The 12,465-nt window shown below is 42.8% G+C and overlaps 1 protein-coding gene across 2 annotated transcripts in view; it reads left to right on the forward strand.

Moving 5' to 3' along the window:
• The first annotated feature begins 3,886 nt into the window (after positions 1-3,886).
• The window catches only part of LOC118364961 (carnitine O-palmitoyltransferase 1, liver isoform-like), a 44,906-nt gene continuing 36,327 nt past the window's right edge, over positions 3,887-12,465 (forward strand). Inside the window, exon 1 of one of the 2 annotated variants that reach the window (XM_052488090.1) lies at positions 3,887-4,092. The gene's annotated coding sequence lies outside the window, so the exon portion shown is untranslated. The remainder of the gene's footprint in view (positions 4,093-12,465) is intronic. The other variant, XM_052488088.1, reaches the window with a different exon arrangement.

Here is a 12,465-nt window from a genome sequence, read left to right on the forward strand (position 1 = left end):
TCAACTTCACATGGAGAATTTACTATGCGCTAGCTAGCTTGAGATGGCTAACGTTAGCCACTAGCCATGCAGCCTGAGTGTTGGCAGTGGTGAGCTACAATCCACCAATCATGAGGAGTTGTAATGTAAACAACCAATCAGAATGCCCACAAGTGTGGTCCGCATGATCCTGCTCTGCTACTCCAGGCAGCTCTGAATTCTCCTGCACTGGCAGGCTTGCCTCTGGCTCAAAAGTACCTTGTCTGTTCTTCATAGTTTTTGTGTGTTCTAATTTGTTTGGTCAACTTTTCAACCTGTTCTCCATGAGGTAGGCTCTCAATCCTTGGTTTAGTACAGTATCTGACTGACTGAGTTGATGGGATAATTTCCATCTGCCTGGAGCCTTCCTCCGATCGCCATTTTCTTGTGAAATGGCCTCTCTCAGAAGCGCCTCTCTCGTTGGCTTTTCTTGAATATTCCGTCTCCTGTGCCCAATGCTTCCTCTGGAATCCATCTACTTTGGATTTGCCTCCCTATATTGCCATTGGATTAGTTGACTCCCACAGCCGGTGAAATGGCCTCTCTCAGAAGCGCCTCTCTCGTTGGCTCTTCTTTGGTAGCTAACTCAGCCGTCAATCGGTAAGTCTCTGCTCTCTCTATGTTATATCTGCTGGATTTTTTGTTGTGTTCTCTGGGTTCCTGCCTGTGCTAGACTAGTTGGTGTTGTTCTCTGGCTTACTATGCAGACGACACACAATTAATCTTCTCCTTTCCCCCTTCTGATGACCAGGTGGCGAATCGCATCTCTGCATGTCTGGCAGACATATCAGTGTGGATGACGGATCACCACCTCAAGCTGAACCTCAGCAAGACGGAGCTGCTCTTCCTCCCGGGGAAGGACTGCCCGTTCCATGATCTCGCCATCACGGTTGACAACTCCATTGTGTCCTCCTCCCAGAGCGCTAAGAACCTTGGCGTGATCCTGGACAACACCCTGTCGTTCTCAACTAACATCAAGGCGGTGGCCCGTTCCTGTAGGTTCATGCTCTACAACATCCGCAGAGTACGACCCTGCCTCACACAGGAAGCGGCGCAGGTCCTAATCCAGGCACTTGTCATCTCCTGTCTGGATTACTGCAACTCGCTGTTGACTGGGCTCCCTGCCTGTGCCATTAAACCCCTACAACTCATCCAGAACGCCGCAGCCCGTCTGGTGTTCAACCTTCCCAAGTTCTCTCACGTCACCCCGCTCCTCCACTCTCTCCACTGGATTCCAGTCGAAGCTCGCATCCGCTACAAGACCATGGTGCTTGCCTACGGAGCTGTGAGGGGAACGGCACCTCAGTACCTCCAGGCTCTGATCAGGCCCTACACCCAAACAAGGGCACTGCGTTCATCCACCTCTGGCCTGCTCGCCTCCCTACCACTGAGGAAGTACAGTTCCCGCTCAGCCCAGTCAAAACTGTTCGCTGCTCTGGCCCCCCAATGGTGGAACAAACTCCCTCACGACGCCAGGACAGCGGAGTCAATCACCACCTTCCGGAGACACCTGAAACCCCACCTCTTTAAGGAATACCTAGGATAGGATAAAGTAATCCTTCTCACCCCCCCCCCCCTTAAAAGATTTAGATGCACTATTGTAAAGTGGCTGTTCCACTGGATGTCATAAGGTGAATGCACCAATTTGTAAGTCGCTCTGGATAAGAGCGTCTGCTAAATGACTTAAATGTAAATGTAAATGTAATGATAGTGCCTGTGAACTTAAAGTCACACCGGACAGTTATAGCCATAGATATGCAATATATAGTTAGTAGCAGTAATTGCATTGCATTCAATCTTAAAATGATGGATTCCTTAAGTCAGTGTAAAAGAGAATTAAAGGATACACGACTTCCACATCCAATACCTGGCATTACAGTATCTGGCAATGCATGGACTTGTGATGGATGTGACAATAAACTCTGCATCTTCTCATCGGTGCCCACATTTTAGACAACAGTCAGGTGGTAGTAGCTGTGGTGTTTACGTGTGCTTATTCTCTAAAGCAGTCTTATTATAGGGCAATGTGAATACAATGGCATGCGAGAGTATGTTTTACATCAGCTGTCAGACAGGAAATGACTATGTGATCCATTTAAAACTCTCCAGAAAAATGCCTTTGCTGAGCGTGATAGATAATACATGGACGTGTTGATTTATCTTTCAATCATGTCTCTGTTATTGGTTTTGAAAACATGGTTGATCGGACTTTGCAGTACACTGCTAACCTTGATAGAAAAGCAACACAGAGGCCTATAACTTGTAAATAATGTTCTCAGTTGCTCTTCTGAAAGCTCAATTAAACTGTACTGTTAGCCTTGTTGTCTCTTGTAATACAGTGTAAACTCTACAAAAAGGGACTTTGCTGACTTTAATCGATAATCATGACCATATAGCTTGTAAACAATCTTGTCTCTGTTATTTAAATAATTAAGTAGGCAATAGGCCTTTACTGTATACTGCAAACCTTGATAGATAAGAGGCACATATCTACAAATATTTTTTTTCATTGCTGTTCAGAAAGTGTGATTATAATGTGTCCCAATAGCCTGGTTAATATTGATTAAATTGAACTTGTAAATAAATGAGATTTCATTTTGATACTTTTTAAATGTATTTTGTTGTTGTTGTTGTTGAGTGTGTATTGATTTCAGGACCATGGATAGTACCAGATCATTTAAACCTGTGTTGCTGGATATGAAGGACACAGTACCCCTCCAAAACTAATTTGGTTAGTAGAGACCTTACTGAGTATTTCCCACCCCTTCAGCTGAAACAACTATACAAGTTCTCTCTACAAGCCAATATGTATCCCATGTACAGTATATTACAGTGTATTGCATTGGGAGCTATAGAGGGGGTGGAGAATGAAGTGCTGCTCATTGTGAACAACAAAGTGCCCCTCCAAAACGAACCATATTTGGCTAGTAGAGACGCTACTGAGTATTTCCCACCCCCAAAAAGTTGCCTCTACAAGCCAATACATATCCCATGAACAGTCTATACCAGTGTATTGCATTTGGGGCTATGGAGGGTGCGGAGTGAAATGCCAGCAGCAGGACATGTGACACAGTCCACCTCCAAAACAAAACATATTTGTATCTTCTCATCGGTGCCAACATTTTAGAAAACAGTCAGGTTTTCCTGAGAATTTTCTACTTCACTTTAGCAGAGATGGGTATAAAAGTTATATTTTTTACAAGCCAACATATACAGTGAGTACACCAAATCTTAGGAACAGCTTAATGTTTTGTATACTCAGTGTATATCCCGTGTACAGTCAATTACAGTGTATTGCATTTGGGGCTATAGAGGGGGTGTGGAGAACGAATCGCTGATGGGTATCTACGACACAGTGCCCCTCCAAAACTGACTGTATTTGGTGAGTAGGAACCGTACGGAGTATATTCCATTCAACTTGAGCTGAGATAGGTAGAAAAATGTTCTCTCTACAGCCCAATCTTCTCAACATGCCTGTGTCAACATTGTATTTTTTTTTTTCAGAATTGGACTTAACAAATATTTTGTATTTGTTTTCATTAATTACTAATTGTATTTTCTTGTTGGCACAACAAAAGTGGCCATTGATTAAAATCAGTGGAGGCTGCTGAGGGGAAGACGGCTTATAATAATGGCTGGAATGGAGTGAATGGAATGGCATCAAACACATGGAAAGCATGTGTTTAAGTATTTGATACCATTCCACTAATTTCACTCCAGCCATTACCACGAGCCCGTCCTCCCTAATTAAGATGCCACCAACCTCCTGTGATTGAAATTCAATATAATTTGAATTTCTTATCCATATTGCAATGGTTTGAAATGCGGGCTTTTATTTTGAAGGTATCGTCATTTACCATACGAAGTGACGCCATCATTTGTGTTGCTGGAAGAATACGAGTTGAGAAGGGAGGTAGATAACTACTTGGATGCGAGCAGAGAAGAGGAGGGTATTGGAGAAGGTCTCGACGTTTGCAACATTTTTTGGATGCCAACCGCTGTTAGATCTCATCAAAGAAGGTATCGACGTCACTACAGGTGCCTGCGAATTTTCGTCTTCCTCATAGATTACAGGTATGCTAACGAAATGCCTTTACATCTTTAAATATTTTTTTTGTCATACACAGTTCGGAGATCCACGCGTATAATGGGCAGGGGCTTGCTCTGTCAGCCAACTCTAACATGAATTGGAAAGCAATTGCTAACGTTAGCCAGTTAAACCAGATATTATCCTCTCTGGCTAAACTGCTATTTTTGGAGTCTATGACAATTAACAAAGTCAGCTAAGTTTGGTTTACTTTGGATATACAAGGAGTTCAATGTGTCTTAAAAGGCTATGCCTTTACTGACTGCTGCAGTTTATTCATTTGTAGGTTAATGGCTAATTTCTCGGCGTTAGCTATTTAGCTACTCTAGCCAAGTCATTCTGGAAAAATACATGTAAATTATGCGTGTCAGTGTTTCCGTTTTTCGCTCACGACGAACAAGCGCGTGCTAGTATGTAAAAGTAGCATCCATAAATGAGCTAGCTTGCTAGCCCTGTTTGCTAGCAAACTAGTGGTTCGGCTTGATTACGGTAAACCTGGTTGGATTGCTACTTTATCCATCCTAATAATGATTAGCATAACTGTAGGTCACTCTGCAATGTAAGTTGAGTTCCTTGAATGCTTTAGTTACCGTAACGTTAGATCTGGCATTTAGCCAAATAACTAATGTTGCGGATGGGGTATACTACGTTCAGGGTTTTCTAAATCTAGCCAGCTTCAGTTAGCTTCACATTCCGGCTCAGCAGGCTTCATACATACTACGACAGAGGCTATTGCTCGTCTGCCTGCCGCCACTTTTGGACTTCAATGCAGCCGTTTTTTCTTTCTCTCGATATCAATACATTTCTGGGGAACAATTAAGCACCGTACTGTGATATGTTTTCAATTAAAATAGTAAGAATAAACAAATTGTTTCATAGGAAAGAGCCATTTCTCAAAGCAAGAATTTTGCTAGGACTTCCTGGGAGTGGTCTCAGTGGGGAGGGGAAAACCAACCTGGACTCAGGGGTAGTCAAACATAGTAAATGTAAATCCAGGATACTCAATTACCATATGTTATGTATTCATTTGTGGATGCCCATCCAAGTTCGTATGATATTTTAGTAATTGCAGTTCGTATGACATGTTACAAATTGCAATTTGTACAGTGTTATGAATTTCAATATGTTAAGAATTAGTTAAATGTATGATATGTTAAGAATTCCAATTTGTTGTGGCTAACATTAGCTAGGCTAAGGGTTAGGAGATACACTATATAAAACGCACAAGTATGTGGACACCCCTTCAATTTAGTGGAATCTGCTATTTCAGCCATACCCCATACTGAAGAGCTCAGGGGCACCGTCATAGGATGCCACCTTTCCAACCAGTCAGTTTGTCAAACGTAAGTGCTGTTGTTGTGAAGTGGTAACGTCTAGGAGCAACAACAGCTCTGCCACGATGTGGTAGGCCACACGAGTTCACAGAACGTGACTGCCAGGTGCTGAAGTGCCTAGTGTGTATATAAAAAATAAATCGCAAGGCTATACACACTGTAAGCAGTGTCGGCACAAGAACTGTTCTGTCGGGAGCGTAATGAAATGGGTTTCCGTGTCCGAGCAGCCGCACATACTCCTAAGATCACCATGCGCAATGCCAAGCGTCGGCTGGAGTGGTCAAGTTCGTCGCCGTTGGACTCTGGAGCAGTGGAAATGCGTTCTCTGGTGTGATGAATCACGCTTCACCATCTGGCAATCCGGCGGATGATTCTGGGTTTGGCGGGTGCCACGAGAACCCTACCTGCTTAGATACATAGTGCAAACTGTAACATTTGGTGCAGAAGAAATATTGTTCTGGGGCTGTTTTCATGGTTTGGGCCCCTTAGTTCCAGTGAAGGGAAATATTAACGCTACAGGAAACAATTTATATTCTAGATGATTCTTTGCTCCCAATTTTATGGCAAATGTTTGGGGAAAGCATTTTCCTGTTTCTGCATGACAACGCCCCCGTGCACAAAATGAGGTACATACAGAAATGTTGAGATCGGTGTGGGAGAACTTGACTGGCCTGCACAGAGCCCTGACTTAAATCAACTCCATCGAATACCTTCGGGATGAATTGGAACACTGACTGCGAGCCAGGCCTAATAGCCCAACCTCACGAATGCTCTTGTGGCTGAATGGAAGCAAGTCCCCACAGCAATGTTCCAACATTTAGTGGAAAGCCTTCCTAGAGTAGTGGAGGCTGTTATAGCAGCAAAGGCGGGACCAGCTCCATATTAATGCACTTGATTTTGGAATGAGATGGTTTTTTTTGACAAGCAAGTGTCCACATACTTTTGATCATGTGGGTTAAAGGGGAAGGGTTGGCTAACATGCTGTCGTCGCAAAGTAGCTTAAAAAGTAGGCTAGTAAGTAGCTGCTAAAGTTGTCCTTGATGAAATTCGAACACCCGTCCACCCAACTTTCGTTTGTGTCTTCTTGCCCTTCTGTCTTATGCAACCAAACGTAACATATCATACAGTTTGTGGGTCTCTGATTTACTTTTACTATGTTACAGCTAGTCTGAGACCAGGCTGGGAAAACTAGCTTTTATTGGCAAAGAGGTTTGGAACACTTTCTTACCTACTTGTGTGTATGTACTGACATGTTAGTGTAACTGATCGATGCACCAGCACATGTTAATGTTTTAAAATGTATGTCAACTGTAAACTCTTCTCTGGAATGTATTTTTCTTTGTGTCATACCCCAGTAAGACAAGTTGTTGGCTAATAGGGCTCCTAATAAATGACAATTATTGGTCTTTTAACTAATTTACTGCTTGGTGACGTCGCAAGGCAGGCCTAAACTCCATCCCACCAAAACTTTTCAGACAGCTCTTACAATAAAAGGGAATTTTCATAATTTTCACAATTTTATTCCAACCTCATAGTGTGGAAATATAAAACACAGAAAAATCACGTTTTTGACTGCACTCGTCCACATTTACTGAATTGGTTGAACAGTGTAGAAGAGAACCGCACATGACTATTCTTCCCATTATAACGTTTGATTAACAAATATTTGAAGGTTAATTAACTGCACCTGCTGATATGACCTTGTTATTTTGGCTTGCGCCTCAAGAAATGCTGGCGGCCATGACAGACACAAGGTGTGAGTTGGCTTGGGGGGTGTGGTTTGATTTGGGGGTGACCTTGCCACCACCAAGACACTCATCTGTTAGAACCTTTGACACAGTTTGTTCCCCCCACTCAATCTTTTATTAATTTGTATTATGTCGGAGGAAAAACTGCTCAACTGACGACCGAAGTCAGACTGCAGGCGCCCGGCCCACCACAAGGAGTCTCTAGAGCAGGATGGGCCGGTTAAAGCCCCCCTAACCCAGACGATGCTAGGACAATTGTGCGCCGCCCCTATGGGACTCCCGGTCAAAGCCGGTAAATACATAGCGTGGGATCAAACCGCAGGCTGTAGTGACGCTTCGACACTGCGATGAAGTGCCTTAGACCTCTGCGTCACTCGGGAGGACATTCTTACCCCAAATGTATTCAAATTACCTCCAGAAATGGGGCCCAGTAACATTGGTTTAAAGGATGTTAGAGGTATTTTAACTTTGGACCATGCATATAGCCTATGCATGGTCTATATGATCAGATGTTCTATTAGCGATCAGCTGTAGCCCAACTGATGAATCATAGTGGCTATAAAATGTACATGGGCTCACGCATGGGGTTTGCCCATCTGCATTTACCCCATTGGACACACCTTGATTGTTATTATAAATCGTATATTATTCACTCAATTAATTTGTTTCTATTACAAAGCCTTAATTTCCCTTCATAGATGACACTGTCCCTTTTTTAAGAGCTCCGCGTGAAATGCTGGTCGTAAAAACTGCATTTTATAAAAGGATGCCGCGCGCAATTGAAGGAGTAGGGAAATAAACGTGGTAGCAATGTAATCGGATCCCGTCACTTTATTTACAGAGGTCGAAACTGGCAGAAATAGTAGCTTTGGAAAGTTACATCCTGCGTGATAAAGGATAGGCTTTAAATGACTTTGCCAGCAGCTACAGTAGGCTACACACCTGAGTTAACCGCTGCTGTGGTGAGCATTATAGACTATTTTAATTCCATTCACCTGAACATCTGCGTGTCATCAACAATCATGCGTGTCAGTTCAGTGCACACAAGGTGTGCAGAAATTAAAATATTTGGGAATATACATTGAGTATACTAAGCATTCGTTACACCTTCCTAATATTGAGTTGCATCTTGTAAAATTCCTATGTTCTCCCACGTCACTCCGCTCCGCCGCACACTCCACTGGCTTCCAGTTGAAGCTCACATCATCTCCAAGACCCTGGAGCTTGCCTACCGAGGAGCAACGGGAACTGGCCCTACTTACCTTCAGGCTATGCTCAAACCCTACATCCCAACCCGAGCACGCTGTTCTGCCACCTCTTGTCCCTCCCACCCCTACAGGAGGGCAGCTCCCGCTCAGCTCCGTCAAAGGTCTTCTCTGTCCTGACCCCCGAATGGTGGAACAAGCGTCCCCCTAAAGTCAGGACAGCGGAGTCCCCGCCCATCTTCTGAAAAAGCCTGAAACCCTACCTCTTTGAAAATCACTGCTCGATAGGGACCTTGCAGATAATTAGGTGTGGGGTACAGAGATGAGGTAGTCATTCAAAAATCATGTTCAACACTATTGCACACAGTCTGTCCATGCAACTTATTATGTGACTTGTTAAGCAAATGTTCACTCCTGAACTTATTTAGGCTTGCCATAACTAAGGGGATGAATACTTATTGACTCAGGGCATTTCAGCTTTTCATTTTTAAAATGAATTTTAAAACAATTTCACTTTGACATTGAGGTATTGAGTGTTGCCCAGTGATCCCCCAAAAAAATATATATATACATTTCATCCATTTTTAAATACAGGCTGTAACAACAAAATTAGCAACAAGTCATGGGGTGTGAACTTTCTGAAAACACTGTAGCCATTTTAAGATGAATTGTTTTTCGCTCTTAGGGCTGACCCCGATTTGGTCGACCAATATATATATATATATATTTTTTTTTTTTAGTCTCGCAATGGAAACGGACCATGGAGTTGGTGGACTCACCCTTTTTTAATTCATGGCCACTTGCGCAGCTGGGTGGGAGCGCTTAATTATGTTGGTTGGTAAATGTCCAACAGATCTTAACTCATTAAAAGGAGGTAATTGCCACCAGCCGACCTCGCTGCTTTCTCTCCCCCAGCTCCGTCTAATCCTGACATTGTGTGCAACCACAAATCAACGTAAATCCACCAAATCTATTATTTTTCATCTGAACTTTTCATCTGAACTATCTGTTGCGCTCGAGAGCGGGCAATCAGTTATTGTTTTGTAGTTTATTAACATGGAGCGTGGCTTGGAGCGCACACTTTAAACCTGTTATATCAATGGACCCTACAGATCATCATGGGACAATTATGCCATTAATATATGGTTAAAATGTAACGAAAGTATATGTACATATGAAGATAAACCTGGAAGTATGAAACGTAATTCATTTGTTAAATTGATAGTCATGAGATCAAACTGAGATTATAGATTGAATAATTGATAACTGATCGATTTTATTTGCGTTATCATGATTTTAATCTTTATGATCCTAAATGACTCAATCATCCTTCATATTGAGCTGAATTACTTAATTACATTAATAATGAATGATTGGACTTTTGTGATTTGGTGAATTTCATGTTATTCTGTTTCCTTTGTTATGCGGTACACAACTATCCAGGAAATAAACATGTATTTATGTCTGGCTCCTTTGTCACCTGACTGTGACCTCCTTCACGATCGTCAGTCATCCTACCTGTCTGGCTACACACACAGATTCCAAGAATCATTCAATGGTCCTTTGACCCAGATGATGACTGAAAGCAAATACGGTGAAAGGGAATTGGAGAAGGAAGAGTTTGTCTCCACTGGAAGGGAGGAAAGATGAAGATAAAGATGCAGGGGAAAGTCCTGGGAAGAATAAAAGCTCCAGGAGCTAAGCCTAAAGCATCGACCAAGGCTTCATCCTCAACCAGCGCCAGGAGAACCAGGCAACGAACGAGCAGACGACCACCTGGTTATCTTAAGGTTTATGTGGTGGAGTTGCCCCCACCAAAGGGCAAGGCTCAAAGCAGTGAACCAAGCTCAACGCATATAGTTGATTTTTATTGAAACACACGTGGGTCCTATATATGGGAAAAATACATGTTTTAAAAATGTTCCCTAATTGCTCTGGATTAGAGCTTCTGCTAAATGGCAAAATTGTAAATTGTACGACTTTAGTACATTTTTGACACTAGAATAAATGTTTGACTCTTCTCGACGCCATGAAGGCTGTTTTTCAAAGGAATTAGTTGGTTTTTGGGGCAGTCGTCTTCCTCAAATGAAGGGGGGGGATGAGGCTATCTTTGCAGAAGGGAGGGAATCTGAGTTCACTGGTCCTTAACTCGCAGCTCAGATACTTCATTCAGAATAAATTGAATTATCCCTGAGTAAGCCTGCCCAGGAGCGGGTTAGTTCTGAAAGATTTTTATTTATAGAAATGTACCTGGCTAAAAGGTGAGCCACTTTCTTGGTACCGGTTATCCCGAGTCGGACTAATTTGACCAAAGTAACCTCTCTAACTCCTCAAACCAGGTATGTAGTATATGGGCTCTTGCCCGTGAACTTGAGAAAAGTTAGGTCGTCGTGACTGAACCGCAGTTGGCCTTTATCTCCCGTGTATCGTGTTCCACTGTCAGTGGTTGTATTCTGTTACAATGCATGTTGTCTGAAAGCTGCTGAAAGTCAGAGTAAATTCTTTGTTCAAGTTCAGAATTTTAAATGGCTGTAATTTCTCTGGCTGTTTTGGAAAATATAATTCCGAGCTAGCCATTATTGTCCAGTTATAAGGGAATAAATTGCTCCCCAACTCCCAACTGTTCACTGTGCCCTCTAAATCAGGTAGACTCATTCCTTCACATGATGTGGGAGTGCCCTGTGCATAAACTTCCGGGATAAAGTTACAACATTAATTTCGAAGTGCATGAATGTAAATATTCAATGCTTTGAATCGACCATGTTAACGATGATCGCTCCTCGAGTCACTGAATAAATCCGAAACGGCTCCTGCTGACAGGCAACCCTGCGTTTTTAGATGGCACACAGCTCCAGAGTTCCTCAGTGGATACAGTTCCTATTAGAAGTTATAACACAAGACTCATTGACTCAATGGTGGCAGTCAAACAATTGAGGCCTGGACACACACTTGACTGTAAAATAATCTCTGCTAAAGCCCAGCATACAAATATATTTTGTTTGGGCTTTCTAAAATGATTTACCTACGTTCATAATTGTTTATTTTTTTTCTTTCAGGCTAACTGGGAAGGGGTGGTTGGGGCAGGGCAATCGTGCTCAAACATGACTGTACTGGCAGTCGGTGTGTTTCCGGTCCCCTATGTTGACTGTGTCACTGTTTTCTAGCCTGTGGGAACACTCACCTTTTACCTAGTTTACACCACGCCCTCCCCCATCCCTCTCTCTCCTCCCTGCTGTTCCACTCTGCCTGCTTGTTAGTTTTCCATCTGTGCTGGAGGATAGAGGGGTGAAGTGAAAAAAAGAGGGAGCCTTTTGCTGTTTTGAAGTAGTTCTTGATATAATGGCGTGGAAGAACGAAGTTACACATTTTTCTACTGACTGCGCTTGCATTAAAAATGGGAAACGTCCTGCAATTTTGTTTATCATATTCTCTCTGGATCCATTATCCTCTCACATCCGGTGCCAATGTTTTTTTTCTTTCTGAAGCAGTTGGCTACTGTAATCCATTAAAACAATGTCCCTTAGATCTCTCATTGAATAAACGTGACTAAGATATGGAAGATTAAAGTGCTATCACAATAGATTAAGGTCTCATGCCTGCTGCTTTCAGTGCGATCAAACTGATATCAGTGATGAATTGAGCCCGAGCCAACATTTCCTAGTGTTGAAACCCTCCGTGTGCTGGCAGTCAGCGCTGAGCTAAACAGAAGGTGTTTTTTTTGGGGGGGGGGCACTCACAAAGGGCTGCAGTGAAGTGATCAGAGCTGAAATTCACTGCTGTTAGTCCCTGGCATGGACACTCACTGCTGCATATGCCAGCTCTCTTCTATAGAACAGCAAGTTGGTTGTAATTTTACACATTTTGCCAGTGACTTTTTTTTGCCACTGGCCTAGGGCAATTTTATAACTAATTTCATTCATCTACTCATTTTGTCTTAGGGTGGAGACACGTTGGACGTTTTTAATATATCTGATCAATGTTCCTGGTCCTATGGGCCCTGGTCAAGAAGTGCACTATAGGGAGTAGTGTGAGGTGAGGGAATGAAAGGCATGGGGGAGGTGTGAGTTTGGAGA

Source organism: Oncorhynchus keta, chromosome 3, assembly GCF_023373465.1.
Source record: "Oncorhynchus keta strain PuntledgeMale-10-30-2019 chromosome 3, Oket_V2, whole genome shotgun sequence".
Lineage (NCBI taxonomy): Eukaryota > Metazoa > Chordata > Actinopteri > Salmoniformes > Salmonidae > Oncorhynchus > Oncorhynchus keta.